This window comes from Humulus lupulus, chromosome 8, assembly GCF_963169125.1.
Source record: "Humulus lupulus chromosome 8, drHumLupu1.1, whole genome shotgun sequence".
Classification (NCBI taxonomy): domain Eukaryota; kingdom Viridiplantae; phylum Streptophyta; class Magnoliopsida; order Rosales; family Cannabaceae; genus Humulus; species Humulus lupulus.
The window spans coordinates 114240446-114252119 of NC_084800.1; the positions used below are offsets into that span (position 1 = coordinate 114240446).

An 11674-nucleotide genomic window follows, 5' to 3' on the forward strand; every position below is an offset into this window, starting at 1 on the left:
CCTTTTTCAGTATTTTTTACATTTTTACTTGACTGGTTTTTTTTCAAAAATATTAATTTAGGTTTTCAAAATACAATTTTTAAGTTTTTTTATTTACAAAATTACGTGTCTAAAAAATATCTAAAAAATAAACATTGGACAAAAACTAGACATATCAACTAAAAAATAAGGATTAGACAATAACTAAAAGTCAACTCACACTATAATAATATGTTTAAAAAAATAAAATATATTTTAAAACAACTAAACATCAATTAGACATAATCATAACAATAGGACAACTGTACATAAACTCAAACAATTAAAAAATAACATTCAAACAACTATATATAAACATAAACAACTAAAAATATAACACAAAAAACGAAAAACGGACAAAATTATAAAAATGTAAAAAATTTCTTAAAAACTTAAAATTGAAAGAAAAAAAAAACTTTGTAATTTCGTAAAATTATATATTTTTAGCGAAATCAAGTGTATGTATAAATGAATGTAAATAAGATATACGGTATCAATGGTGTAGAAAAAAAAATGTATTAAGTTGAGTAAAAATCCCTTAAGAATTTAATTTCCATCACCCATTTCATAATTCATAGATTAGAGTAACTGAATTAACATGAAAAATATATTTATATTGAAATGATCAAACCATCAGTTTTAATTGAGGGTTATAATGCGTCTCTTTGATTTTTTGTTTTTTGTTTTTGTGAAGTCTATTTTATTATTTTGAGGGTTATAATGAACTCTAATGAACTTTCCAATACAATAACCAGTGTGCATCCACTTCAAGAACCTCAACTATATGTAATCAGCCAAATATACACTTTTCGTTCTTCTTTATATATTCTCTCTCAAAAAGAAAAGTAATAAGTTAAAAAGGTAATGTAATTGTAAATGAACAATATCACAATGCCTATACAAATTGACCAACGGCTTCCAAATCAAATAATAAAATAGACTTCAAAAAAAAAAAAAATCAAATAGACGCATTATAACACTCAATTAAAACTGAGCGTTTGATCATTTCAATATAAATACATTTTTCATGTTTATTCAGTTACTCTAATCTATGGATAACCCTCCAAGGATTCGACATGCGAATGTGCTCTCGAGTACATCCTCGAGTTATCCCCGAAATGTGGTCGATACTCACTTGAATATCCTACTCCTTGAGAAGATATATTGGGGGATAACTCGAGGATGTACTCGAGAGCACATTCGCATGTCGAATCCTCGGAAGGTCAGAGAAATATCCCAAAAGGACACGCATGCTAATTTCTCGGAAGGCGGGGGACCACAAGAGATTATCCATGTAGTCTCGCGTGCCTGCCTACTTTTGAATTCGGGGCACCACTATCCTATACACAATGAGATCCGAGCAGTGGTACTGCCATCCCGTGGTCCCCTTCACCTTTTAAGAATTTTAGATGAATAAATTAATAAATGATAGATCTAGAGGGTCTAGAACCTTCCAACAACTATTAGGATCACGTTTTATTCAGTCAAAGTTGTTTTAACAAACTTCAAGTGTGCTGAAAATGTGCAACATGTTTAAAATATCAGTGTATGCCAATATATCCCAGCTATAGGGGCTGATATTTTGCCTAAGGTTGATACAGAAAACATGTTGACTTCACACGAAAGAAACCACAAAGGCTCGGGACATAGGGGGACATAGGGGTAGGCGATATATCGCCTAGGGGTGATATATCGGCTCTTTTAGGGTATTTTTGAAACTTTGTGGAAACCGAATTAGAAACAGCCTAAACAACTTAGATTTGCTCCTGAATGTTTTTGACCGAGTTATGGGCATCTGTTGAGCAGATAATTCAAATTTATTCAATTAACATTCATTCATTTATTCTTTTTTAAATGGGTTAGTTTCACTCCTTGAACTCTATAAATAGAACCTTGAACTCAACCATTTCATTCATTATTCAAGCATTCTTCAGAGCCTTAGAGCTGCTAAGTTTATTCTAGAGAGAAAGCACTAGGGTATTGGGATTAAAACTTTTCAATCTAAGCTTTTCTAAACACTTGGGAAGTAAGATAGAGTGATATTTCAGTATTGAAGTGTAGATCGAAGTTCTAATCTATCTAAGGTATTCTTTATCTTCAGGTTTTGTTCATTATAGTTCTTTTATTTTCTTTCAGATCCTAACTTGTTATTGTGGCTTTTTGGATAGGTGTTTAAGTTTCTTAAAACTTAAGGTTTTCGGTAAGTTACTATTTTGATGATTTAGATCTTCTTTTCCTCTCCATTTCTTTAGAAACTTATGCATCTTACTATTTGATTTTAGGAGTTTTCCATCCTGTTCTTGTCTCCAATATATCGGTTTTTGGTAAGGAAAATATGTTAGATTGTATGTGTTATGATATATTTATATTCTATGTTATATTTATGTATATATTTTATGTTGTAGTCACTTGAGAAATATAGTTGCTTAGATAGTAAATAAGTCCCAAGATTTTTATCATTATCGTAGATTACAGTTATGATTAAACCTACCTCGAATAGTAGATAGAGGACCTAGATGATTTATCATATACTATTTTGTGATCTAACCTACCTCGATTGGTAGACAGAGGATCTAGATGATTTTATCACATACTACGACAATGAGTTAATGACCATTAATATTGTAGTCCTATGTTTATATGATATACGTTTTTACGTCATATGTTTTATGATTTATGTTTTTAGTTTTATGTTTTATGTTTTATAGTATGTTTTAGTAGATTTTCCTTGTTGGGCATTAGACTCATTCATTTTATTTTAGACGATGCAGGAAAATAAGTTTTGAAGGCAGGACGAATTCATGGCAGATTTGACATGTGTATTGGGAGATGACATAATGAATGGAATGCTGGAAAAGATCGAGGATGAATTTTATATTTTGAGTATTTTAATTTATGTATTTATTTTTTGGCATTTAGTATTTGAACAATTAATTAAAGATTTATGTTTTCTCTATGTTTTTATGTAATAATAATGAGATCCCGTGTTTTGGATTTTTATAATAAAGTTCTATTATTTTATGCATGTATTCTTAAATAGTAGTTATGCTTAGTACTTTTAATGATTCGAGGTCTTAGAGTTAGTTGGAGCGTTACACTAAAGTTCGGCTTCGTCTCATGGACCGTCCCTTATTTCTCTTCGTTAAGAACAACTGCTGGCGCTTTGTTATAATTGTGGTCTTTTTGGGCATTCTCTTCATGAATGGTTGGCAAAGAAGGTTATGATAAATGGGATCCAAAACTTCAATTATGGGGATTGGATTCGTGCTCCTCCAACCGTGAAACATAGCCTCTCTAATAAGCGAGCACAATGAGATGGTGTAGGCTAAGAGAGGTGGTGGTAAAACTTATGATAAGGATATGATAATCTCTGCTCAAAATGGAAAGGAGATCCTTGTGTCAAATTTTGGCTCTCATTGTGCATTAAGGAGTGGAAATGTTTTTGGAAAGAAATCAAAGTTGTTGGAATTTTCCTCATCTTCTCTCTACATTGAAAGTGTACATAACGTGGTAAAAGAGAATCTGATTTTGTTGGTGGAGAAAGTGGATAAAAATGGGCCAAATTGTGGTAGGCCCAGTGTAAGTCTTGATCCGAATAATTGCTATGACCTGATGTTTCAATGGTTGGTTCAAGAAAAATACTTTATTGGGCCTGATAGTAATAAAGAGGGGAATTTTCAAAATTATGGGTTTTACACCTATCATTTGCAAAAATCTGGGCAAAATTCTTTTCCCAAATTTTATGGAAAAAATTAAAAAGAAGTTAAAGAATTTATGGAAAAAAAATCTGATATGCAACTAATTAAGAAAACTGAATTTTAAACTACAACATATCAATCAAGTAGGGGTATATTGGGAATTACAGTTCCAATCACTCCCATAAACCAAACGATCATCTCCGTCATCAAGCAAACAAGCAACTCGACAAAATTTTCTCCAAAAAACTGATCGATCATTCTTCAAATATCCATTTGTGATCAAACCTTAAAATTTTGGCAAATCTTATCATAATCTTATCACTACCAGCAAGTTCATGAAGCTCTGATCTGTGGCAAGTTGTGATCACAAAGTACTCCGATATTCATCATCTATCTTCTCTGATTGATAAGCGTACAAAATATATGCTTATTCACAACTTTTTCAGTTTTATTTGGTTGTTTTTCTCAAGTGAAAGTTTGTATTTGATCTGTTTGGTGAACTTGTGCAGTGTGTCACTATAATTCTGATTAGTACGAGAATTCAGATAAATATCTATTTAATTAGTCAAAATTAGTTATTATTTGGAAATCTGGCACAGGCGATATCTCGCCACTTGAGGAATATCAATTCTGGCTGAAGCAGAAACGACAACGGATATTGCGTTTTCATCGAGTATGTTTGGCAGGCGATATATCGCAACATTGTAGGCGATATATCGGCACAATGGAATTTTTGGAAATTTTCATGGAATTTCGTAGGTTTTGTTTTGGTGGAAATAAAAGAAGATTTGGAGAGAGAGGGAGGAGAGTTCTGACGGCAGGAGAAAAAGAAACAGAGAAGAATTCATTTTTTATTTTTCATTTCTTTATGCTTTTGAATTTTAGATTATGTGATGATGTTTAATATTATGAACTAAATTCCTATTTAGAGTATTTTAATGTAGTCACTAGATATTCTATTCATCTTTAATGCAATTTCTATGATTCTTTGAATTTATGTTTATCTATTGTTCTTATGTTTAATGCTTGTAATTGATTGGTCATCTTTTGCATGATTATTGGTTTTAATTCAATATCTGAAAAGTGAGAATTGGAATAGCTTTAGTGTAACGCCCTGGTTACCCCAGAACAGTTACGGTGATCGGTGAACCATAAATTTGACTCGCTACCCGAGTCCTTTGGTTAAAAACATACTCTAAGTGTTATTAACAGGCTAAGGTGGAAAAACCAATCAAAATGAAATGATATATTTTATTAAATACATAAAACTATTCATGGGCCCGTAAAATCTTTTACAAGTTATTTACAACTCAAAATAGTCATTACTGTTTCAAATTTACAAACCCAATGACCTAAGCGGCAAAAATAGGGTAAACCCCCTAGTTCCTCTGAGAAAGCCTTGGCCGTGGTGGTCAAGCAGGCGCATATGTACACATCACCACCTAAGCTCTCCACTCAAGGCTAGGTGAGCTTTTCTTTCCCTTTACATGCACCACATAGCACCCATGAACCAAGACCCAGCAAGAAAACACAATATAGCATGATATAATATCAACAATGATCATAATAATCATTCAGGACTTTCAGTCCAAAACGAGGTAAGTGACAGAGGAAAAGTCACTAAGGTGGGTACAGCTCCCTTTAGCCATGTGACGATAAGGTCACCGAGGCTTAACAGATAAGTGAACCTTTCATTAGCTTAAACAGGATAGGTGCATGGTGGCTAGTCACCAACATAACCTTCCTCATGACCATGGAGTCATAACCGTAGAACATCGTTCCCTAGCCATGTGACAAACGGTCACCTAGGCCTTAGGCCTTGGCTCTGAATAACTAGCTTAGACTAGTCAAGCGCTTATAAGCTTCATCGACCTTAGGGCCGGTCCAGCATTAATGTCTTAGAGTCATTCAATGCTGATATCGATTAGATCTAATCTTCATTCGGCCCTGCGTTCAGGACACTTATGCCGTTTCTGACTCTTAGGTCAGTGATACGCGACCAATGCCGTCCCTGACTAATCAGTGCCATACACAAGTAAACAACATCTGCTAGCATTTAATATGCAATCAATGTCCACATTTATCAACCAACATGCCTCAACAACAATCATGCATGTCATATACATAGGGTGCAGTTTTCTTACCTCCTGTTCGAGCGAGGAATATAATAAGAACGATTCTTGAGAACGATCACACTTTTAGTTCCTTAGCGGGTACCTAATCACAATCAATTATAACCTCCATTAATGAAAATAAACATTGAAAGGGTCTTAACCTAAACCCACTCTCGGGACCTCGAAACATGCCCACACGGTGAGTAGATTCGATCCCGGGCCTCAAGGATTGAAACCTCGAGCCAAAAACCCTTAAAAACACTCAAAACAGGATTCTGGAGGAACAGAGTAGCGCTACAGCACTGCTCAATAGCGCCCCAGCGCTATACTCATAACCCCAAAGCGCCCATTAGCAAACCTGTGTAGCGCTATAGCGCCCTATGATGGGCGCTGTAGCGCTACCCCCAGAGCAGCACTCCCCTGAAACCTCCTTCTTCGAATCCCTCAATTCCAACCTGTTTCCAATGATTCCAAATCCCATTTTTGGTGCCAAATGATCCCAAAAACCATCCTCACATACCTTCAACATCACAACCATAAAAACCCTAGCCAAAACTCCCAACAAAACCAAGCATCCAATCTAAAAATTCCAACTGAAAACCTAAACTAAAACAGAACAAAGCAGGAATTTCAATGGCTAGAAACTTACCTCAAACTTAGATTATGATGCTCTTCAATGGTGGAACACTCTCCCAAACTCCCAAGGCTTACTTCCCAAGCTTGAACCCTCAAGAATGGCTCAAAAATCACAAAGAAAGCTGAAGGAAAGAAGGTACGGGAGAAGCTTCAAGTGATACTCTGTTTTTCTCTTCTTTCACAGCCTAAAATGGCTTATATCTATCCTAGGGGTGAAAAGACCAAAATACCCCTAGGTCAATTAAGAGTTTCTAAAGGCTCCCAAGGGCAAAATTGGTATTTCCCACCTATCTCGTTAATCATAATTAATGCTCTCCAATTCCCGCTATTCTCAATAATCTCAAACACCAATAATTTATATCCCGTCACCCTTTAATTCCTGGTAACGCTCTAATCATTAAAATCACCCCAAGACTCATCCCGAGCCCCGAACTTAAACCTGTTACGACTAGGCCGCTAACTAATATTCCATGATCGTCTCATGCCGAATAGCTCGAACAAACCCACATTATAATGTGGTCTCAACAATATGTCACCGACATGCATACAAATATACAATTATGCCCTTAACGGGCCAAATTACCAAAATATCATAATACTTAAATGTGGACCCACATGCATGCATATAACATCATATTATAATATAATTCTCATAAACATGCATATTATCATTTAATGGCATAATTAAACAGTTATGACCCTCCCGACCTACTAATCCAGCCATTAAACCGCATTAGGGATTTAGGGGCATTGCATTTAGGCAATAGACATAGATTTCAATTTAAAATGAAAGTATCAAATTGGTTTGTGTAGCAATTAGGTTTTTGTTCTTAATGCGGTTTATGTGTAGAATTATCACAAACATGTAGAGAATTCACAAGTAAATTGAATATTTTATATCTTGAGAAAGAATAGAATTCTCAATAGTAAACCTGCTATAATCATAGATTTAAGAATCATATTAGTGGTATTATTGTTTGAATAGAATTAAAGGTTGATGAAATTAAAATGCTCTAGAATCTCTTTTATATTAAATTTCAATTATTAAACTTTGCTTTTCTAGTTTATTGTTAGTTGCCAATTTGTCATTCGATTTTCATTAGTCAAATAGAAATAAAAGTTTGCTTTTGGTAATTAGTGGATCAATTCTCTGACGGAACGATACTGTACTTCCACTACTATTACTTGTTTATTTGATTGCATATACTTGCGCAGCAGAAAAATCGCAACAAGTTTTTGGGGCCATTGCCAGGGAATTGATATTCGATTAATATCAAAATAGTTAATTTTTATTCTAATTTGGCTGTTTTTATTTATTTGTACTAATCTAAGTTGTCGCACTTTGCTATTTTAGGTGAATCTTTTGTATGCGACGTGAAGGCTCTACAAACCTTTTGCCTGTTAATCCTAAAATTGAAAGATCCCACAGACAAAACAGAAAGAATAAGAGGTTAGAAGTATCAATGGCTGCCAACCAAAGAGACGGGGCTAACAACAATGATGGTCAAAATCACATTGCTTAGGACCAAAATGTGCGAGCATTAAGAGATTATGTGCTCCCTGCTGTCACAGGAGTGCACTCGTGCATTAGATCGTCAACTGTTACTACCAATAACTTTGAGATTAAGCCGGCGATGATACAAATGGTTCAGACTTCTGTCCAGTTTGGTGGTCTCCCCAATGAGGATCCTAACTTGAGCATAGTGAACTTCCTTGAGCTATGTGCAACGTTCAAGTATAATGGGGTGAGCGATGATGTAATAAGATTGAGACTGTTTCCTTTCTCACTAAGGAACATGGAAAAAAACTTGGCTTATTTCTCTATAGGCCAACTCAATCAATACATGGGAGGAACTAGGTCACAAGTTTCTCTCCAAGTTCTTTCCTCCTGCAAAAGCTGCCAAGTTGAGGGGGGAAATCAATAACTTCTATCAGAATGAGGGAGAGTCATTGTATGATGCTTGGGAAAGATTCAAAGACCTGCTCAGGAAATGCCCTCATCACGGTATTGAGAAGTGGATGTTAGTCCACAATTTTTATAATGAGTTGTGCGGTACTACTCGCACTATCATAGATGCAGCAGCAGGTGGTGTTTTCATGAGTAAAGGGGCTGATGAGGCCTATGACTTGTTAGAAGAGATGGCTATGAAAAATTATCAGTGGCTTGCTGAATGAGACACCTCACAGAGAAAAGTAGCTGGGGTACATGAATTAGATGCTATTACTGCTTTAATTGCTCAGGTTTCTTCATTGACAAAGCAATTGCAACAAAACAACATCTCAGCTCAAGCACAGGCTATACAGATGCAATTAAGGTGTGAATTATGTGGAGGGCGTCATTTGTATGAACAGTGTACAGTGGCCAACATGTATGGTAATATGCCAGTTGATCAGGCTTAAGTACAGGCAGTTGGTAATTTTCAGAGGCCATATCAAAACCCGTTCTCCAACACTTACAATCCTGGGTGGAGAAATCACCCAAATATCTCATGGAGAAACAATCAGGGTCAACAGTCACAGTTTCAAGGGCCATACCAACAGAACATGTCACAACAGCCTATGAATCAAGCCTCATTGTCACACCAGCCTAGACCTCAGGATCAACCAGAAAAGCCTAATGATTTGCAAGCAGCTTTGTTGACTCTCACTAATACTCAGACTCAATTCATGACTGAGACCAGATCCTCTATTCAAAACCTTGAGGACATAAGTGGATCAGTTGGCCAACATGCTTAATAACATACCATAAGGGAATTTGCCTAGCAATACTGTGGTAATTCCTAAGGAGAATTGTCAAGCAATTTTGTTGAGGAGTGGTAAGCAAGTGGATCAGCCCAGTGTACAACAGTCAGCAGTTCAGAATGAAGAGTTGGGTGAGAAATCTGATACAAATGAGAAAGGGGTTACTGAAGACCACAAGAGATCAGAAAAGAGTCCTCCAGTTGTTGTTGACCAGCCAGTTCGTGTTCCATATCCTTAGAGGCTTAGAAAAACTACACTAGATAAAGAGTTCTCTAAGTTTCTAGAGGTATTCAAAAACTTGCACACCAATATCCCTTTTGCTGAGGCCTTAGAGCAGATGCCCATATATGTGAAATTCATGAAGGAGATTCTATCCAAGAAGAGGAAGATGTAGGATTATGAGACGGTGGCGCTCACTGAAGAGTGCAGTGCAATATTGCAGAGGAAGTTGCCCCAAAAGTTGAGAGATCTGGGGAGCTTTACTATACCTTGTACAATAGGGATGTTTGAGTGTAAGCATTCTTTGTGTGATTTGGGGGCGAGTATAAACCTGATGCCTTTGTCTATATTCAAAAGACTTGGTTTGGGGGAGGCTAGTCCTACTACAGTCACATTACAGCTAGCAAATCGTTCAGTTAAACATCCCAGGGGAATCATAGAGGATGTTCTTGTTAAAGTGGACAAATTCATTTTTCCAGCAGACTTCATAGTATTGGATATGGAAGAAGATGAAAATGTCCCAATCATTCTGGGAAGACCATTTTTAGCGACTAGGCAGGCTCTAATTGATGTGCAGAAAGGTGAACTGACACTTCGAGTTCAGGGTGAAGAAGTGGTATTCAATGTGTTTAAGGCTTTAAAGTTTGCAAATGTAAATGATAGCTATTTCAGAGTTGACATGGTAGAGAAAGCAGTGGCAGAAATTAACCTCACAGAGGATTCACTTCAGAAAAGTTTGACGACCGATGATATAGATGCTGAGTTAGACAGAGAGGTCCAAGCGTGTGTACAGTGGATGAATTCTAAAGGTCCAATTTATAATAAAAAATATGAAGAATTGGGTCAGGGACCTGAAAGAACATTACCATCAGTTTAGAAACCTCCAGAGTTGGAATTGAAATCATTGCCAGCACATCTTCAATTGCTTTTCTGGGTGAGAATGAGACTTTACCAGTCATTGTGTCTTCTTCTCTTTCTACTGAGGAGATGGAAAAATTGTTAAGGGTTTTGAGAACCCATAAGTTGGCAATTGGATGGACGTTGGCAGATATTCAGGGAATAAGTCCATCCACAGTTATGCACAAGATCTTGATGGAAGATGATAGTAAGCCCTCCCTTGAAGCACAACACCGATTGAATCCAGCAATGAACGAGGTAGTAAGGAAGGAGATCTTGAAGTGGTTAGATGCTGGGGTGATCTATCCAATTTCAGATAGTAGTTGGGTAAGTCCAGTTCAGGTAGTCCCTAAGAAAGGAGGGATTACAATGGTAAATGTAATGCCCCGAATTTCCTAATAAGGTTTAGGACCTTGATTAGGAGGCCGAGAGGGCCATAATTGATTTATTATGATATTCAATGATTATATGCATGTTTATGTGAATTATATTATTATATGATGGTAAATGCATGCATATGGGTTTAATTTTAATTATAAGGGCATTTTGGTAATTTGATCGCTGTGGGCGTAATTGTGTATTTTGGGTGCATGTTTGTGATTAATTAATATAGCCACACTATAAGGTGGATTGGTTTGAGCTATTCGGCATGAGACGATCATGGAATGCAAGTGCTCGGTCTAGTCATAACGGGTTTAAGTCCGAGGCTCGGGGTGAGTCTCGGGGTGAATTTAATGATTAGAGCATTACCGGGAATTATAGGGTAATGAGGTATGAATTATTGGTGTTTGATAATTTTGAGATTGGCGGGAATTGGAGAGCGTTAATTATAATTAACGGTATAGGTTGAAAAGGAAAATTTTTCCCTTGGGAAGGCTTTAGAAACTTTTAATGACCTAGGGGCATTTAGGTCATTTGGCTTGGATATATATTGACTTTGAAGGCTGTAGAAAATATAGAACAAAAACAGAGCCCTTATATCTTTCTCACCTGTGCATCATCTCCTCTTCTTACCCTTGGAGGTTTTTGGTCCCAAATTGAAGAAACAAGGTAGGGAATCAAAGCTTGGGGATTATAGACTTAGTTCAGCCATTGGGAAGGATTCAAACCAACTTGAGGTAAGGAATTGAACCTAAATTTTGAGCCATACCCTGTTTTTCTTTTAATTTTCAGCTTATGATTGTGTTGGGGATAGTTTGGATTAATGGAAGTTTTGATTGATGTTCAACTTGGGTTTTGATGAAGGTTTGATATAGATGATGTTTAGGGGGTTGGATTGAGTGTTTGGATGAGGTTTGAGACTAGTTTGAAGGTTTGGTTTCAAGGAAAAACGCAGGGGAAGAAAGCTGG

General features: G+C 36.2%; 1 non-coding gene across 1 annotated transcript; it reads right to left on the bottom strand.

Moving 5' to 3' along the window:
* Window positions 1–8368: 8368 nt before the first annotated feature.
* LOC133799097 (small nucleolar RNA R71) lies at window positions 8369–8475 on the bottom strand. Its single transcript, XR_009876300.1, has one exon. It is a non-coding gene; the product is annotated as a small nucleolar RNA R71 (small nucleolar RNA).
* Window positions 8476–11674: the final 3199 nt, after the last annotated feature.